Below are 5,000 nucleotides of genomic sequence, written 5' to 3'. Positions count from 1 at the left end.
GTCAGACAAATTAAATTCCAACATAAAAGAAACTGCATATGGCCTGTGTAAGCATCTGCTGGAGGGCTAGGATGGGGGTGCGGTGGGGTGGGGTGGGGGGTGTTGGCCCAGCTCAATGCCCCGCTTCTGGGGCACACAGTGGGCAGCATAACGCTGGCTCTGAGTCATCCAGAGCCCCTCGCATGGCACACACACACACACACACACACACACACACACACACACACTCAATCACTCACTCACTCAAACACATTCACACACAACATGGCGCCTTATCAGGCCTGGCCCTCCACACTTCAAAGGCACGCAGTGTCGGGCAGGCCCTTCTGATGTCTGTGCCAGCCCAACCACTGCACCCCTACCCCACCCCACCCCCACCTCCACCCCTCACCCCAGCGGACCCGCTCTGGAAACACTGACTGGGGCATGTGACGGGCATCACTCCATCTGCCCCACCCTAACCCCCCCCCCCCCCCCAACCCAAACCCTCGAGGGGTCCGACTCATTGGACCCTATGACGTGGCCAGCGCGTGCCCTTTGACCTGCGCCATTGTGGTCATGGGAGCGGTGACATCAGCAGTGTGAGTGACTGCGTTGTTACCTCCTCCACTCGTGAAGACCGCTCAATGGGCAGAATTGTGTTGTGCGCTGAAAAGTGAGACCACAATTACACACATTAGCAAAGCCAATCACCATGTGCAGAGATGGTTAACGCTGTGAGATGGCGTTATGATGCTCTTAGATGTTTCACCGAGGGCGCCATTAGGCATGACTTCTAGTTTCTATGAAAAGGAATCAGAAAATGGTTCTCTGTTTTTGTAGAACATGTTTTCTGCGTAAGATTAACTTTTTTTTTTTTGCGATGGCATTTTGTCAAAGTGTCAGTTGTGGCGTGCGTGCGTCTGTGTGGGAACAGGAAAGAGCCGTGCGTCCCTGCCGCTCTCCAGCGCCAGTATTTTTAGGCACACAAAGCCAGTTCCGTAGGAAAACTTTCCCCTTTGTTGACACAAACATCCACATTCAAATGGTCCACATCGTCTAGGTTTCAAAGATAACGCTCCAACAAGTTCGCTATCTGGTCAGTCATAAAACAGTGTCTCTGGTCAGTAATCGTGTGTCCCTCAACACAACAGGCTGATGAGTCACACATTAAAGCCACTGTGAAGCCATGCTGGTTCCGTCTATGACAGCTATTCAAATCATGCCATATACGCAGTGGTGTGGTCTAATTAACAGTATAGATAAGTTTAATTATACTATGCCGGATGATATGTGATATTTTTTCTGTTTATTTTTCTACCAATTTAGGACACCTAACGTTTTCCATGTACAAAAGTGGTAACTGGTATATCGGGTCCCCCAAAGGATTGTTCTGCACTGGCATGAATTGTGCCAGGACTTTACCGTTTGAGCTGATCGCTAAACATTAATTTATCACTAGTCAATCATTCGTTCCTTTTGCATCAATCGCACAATCATTAATTTATTGTCAGCCACAAAACAGTTTCTGTTTCTACCCTGTTCTATTACAGACAGACAAACAAGTCTTTTGTCTGAAGTGGTTGTGTGCACCTTTGTTAAGTCTTTGTTAAGGTGATTTGATCAGTGATCATAAATGCTGCCAACTATCATATAAACTATCATAAATGACCTGCATAGAGATATATTTATAGATATACGCGACGAGTCATTAGCATTTCTGAGATCACAAAATATCTATATGAAGACAGCCATCCTACTCTATTTGTCCAGGAGTCATATTTAATAGCATCAAGTTTTCAGAACATAGAAAAAAGCCTATATAGATAAAGTATAATGTCAACATATGCCATTATCAAAGATATCATCATAGCATGACAGCATAAATATGTGCATCAGAAGAACTGAAAATACTTTAACTGAAAATATTTCTTTTTGATTTTCTTCCTTTTTGAACTGTCACATAAGGCCAGTGGCATCACTGAACTAAAAAAAAGATGTACATTGTGTTAAATTGTAATTAAAAAAATGTATCTAATCGAACCAACACTATTGTAATGTCACCCTATTCAACTTCAGCTCAGTTTAAACCATAACTACCCTCAAAGGGTGCCGAACAGATTGATGACAATATAAAGATTTTAAAAAGGACTTCTTTGCTTTGGAGAACAATACAGTGGTTGCACATGACTTGTGCGACAGGTCTGAACTACTCATAGATCTAATTTGTGCCTAAGAAGAATTTTTCAACATCTGTGTTGAATGCTACCACCTCTCTTTAATTGCTCACATGAACCAGTGAAGTGAATCAGTTGGTCTGCGTCCCTCTTTCATGGAATACACAGATTTATCTTCTTAGAGGAGAGGGATGGAGAGGTGTGTGTGTGTGTGTGTGTGTGTGGTGTGTGTGTGTGTGTGTGGGGGGGCTTACCACAGGAAGCTCTTTATTACCTTACAAAGGCCCCAAAGGGAGGAAGAGGACAATCTCTCTTCCCTCCTTCTCTCTCTCTCTCTCTCTCTCTCTCTCTCTCTCTCTCTCTGAACCTCAGTACATACCTTCAGCCAGCACTGATGGAGGGCAAATTCCTGTGGAAGCTGATTGAATCGTCAGTACTCGGAGCGATGCACAATTCCAGTGTTGACGGAGAAGAAAAGCCATTTGTTTGTTCACACCAAAGGGGCTTCAATTACCAGTGGCCCACTTCACTTCCACACTTGGTGTGATGGCTCCTGTTTGTGACAATGCATTTCCAGCACAGACGCCAAAACAACACAGAGAAAACAAAAGCCACGTCAAGCGAGCCTTGACCGGTCATTAGTTTTGTCGGAAGGTCTTGTGGTGATGGTTGTGTCTCCTTCGGATTCCGACGGCGGAGCGAGTCATCTCCAAAGGCCGTCGCGGACAAAGACAGGAAATGGCTCTTTATTGGGTGATGCTGATGGAGGGTTATTGTGGGGCCGTGTTGAGACTCCTGACCGGGCCCCGGCCCATAACAAAGGCAGAGGAACTGGGCTGCCTGAGCAAGCCAGCCTCCCAGCTGATGGGCCACTGCTGAGTGATAGAGAGGAATCTGGATGGTCAGGGTGAGCACCCCCCCTTCACCCCCCACCGCAAACAACCCCCGCACCCCCCATCTCTTTTTTAAAGTATTTTTTGGCCTTTTATGCCTTTAATGATAGGATAGTAGAGAGAGACAGGAAGTGAGTGGGAGAGAGCCAGTCACGCCACGGCTGGGGCCCCCCATCTCTGACTTAGACGTTAAACGTTAACGTTAAATTCGGGTTATATTAGCGTTATATTTGTCAGTGTGAAAGGGGCTATTGACTTCACTCACTCCCATATACACACACAAACCCACACATGCTCACATAGCCTATGGTCACACATGTCATGACACTAGACCAAAACATTGCTGATTTTGTCAACACTGATTTTAAAAATGCCACTTCTGCTGTTTTGGCTAATCTGGCTATTGCGCTTGACCAATCAACATGTAAGTACTGTATGTTGGTCATGGTTCCTATGTGCAGGGAATAGACCCCATAGGAGCTAAAATAGCTATGGGAACTGTGATCCGAGGAACTACAGTGCAATACAGTGCAAATGTGTGAAAAAAGGGTAGATCCTCAAAAGGTTCTAGGAGCTGCACAAACGCCCTCCAATGTGAAAACACCTATTCTTGCACACGCACCCACATAAAGACATGGACAGACACAGACACACACACACACACACAAGGACGTGGACAGATACTTGCACTGCACTTATGCATGCACACACACACTGCAGCTCTGCAGAGTGCACCCTGAGACAGCTCCTCCACTTGTGGCCCATCCAAACCAGTCCCCTGAACAGCAGTCTGTTTAAACGTTAGCAAACCTGAGTCGCTTGTCAGTTGTATAAAAAAGCAGAGGAACTGCAGTGTTCCACTCTACAAGTTGGCACCAACCAGAAAGTGTCATCTGAGACGTGCCTTTGTAATCCAAGTCCTCCTAACCCCATCCACCCCCCCGACAACACACACAACACACACACACACACACACACACACACACACACATATACTCACACTTCAGGGCTGATGTCTCTGCTTCCTCCTGCAAAGACCTGGAGGGTGTGTCAGCAGTAAAACCAAGGCTCTCAAGTGCAAAAGGGCCTAGGTTGAGACATGCATGGAATTGTAATGCAACTACCAACGGGTGGGTGTGTGTGTGTGGGGGGGGTGTGATATAAGACCCTTTAAAAGTTAAATTAATAGATGGAGGATATAGGTAGCCCAGTTTCTCCCTGAGGCTCATTTTAAGAGAGAGAGACATGGTTTTTTTGTTGTCTTAATGAAGTTGGTTTATTTTCGTAGGGATCGGGGCATGATGTATTTGCCTCGGAAGCCAAAGCAACTTCTTGTAATTAAGGCATTCCTTTCAAAAACACAGGAGCCTTTGAAGACAGCAGACAAAATAGATGAAAAAAAAACGTTTTTTTTTCTCTCTTTCTCAGATGTGAACCAGTATTGAGACATTTCCTTTGGTCTGTGGGGTTGAATTATTCTTTTTCAAGTGACTCAAAAAAAAAAAAAAAAAAAAAGAAAAGAGGCGAGGAGCATTTTTCTAATCTGTTTTTTGACACACAAAAAAAGACATTAGGCGTGTATCTGTGGGATGAACTCGGCAGCACAAAATAGACTGTACTTCCTAGAACGGCAGCCAATGAGGAGTTCACATCTGGAATGGATTTTGACCTATTATAGTACTGGCACAAGAGCTATTCATGGTGCCCCAAAATGCCTGTCGAGAGAGAGAGAGAGAGGGAGAGACAGAGAAAGAGAGAGAGAGCAAGAGAGGGAGAGAGAGAGAGTGAAGAGTCTCTTAACTGTGCATGGCTGCTCTCTCCCACGCTCTGCATGGGGAGAAGCAAGTAGACAGGTATCTGTTTAGTTCATTTAGTCCCTGATTATCTGTCCCCATAAAGAAAATAGCCCGAGTCGCAGAAGAGGGAGCATAAAAGCTCGAGGAAGTGGGTT

Source organism: Sardina pilchardus, chromosome 1 (assembly GCF_963854185.1).
Source record: "Sardina pilchardus chromosome 1, fSarPil1.1, whole genome shotgun sequence".
Taxonomy (NCBI): domain Eukaryota; kingdom Metazoa; phylum Chordata; class Actinopteri; order Clupeiformes; family Clupeidae; genus Sardina; species Sardina pilchardus.
The sequence above is the reverse complement of the archived record's forward strand: the minus strand, read 5'-3'. Positions refer to the sequence as shown.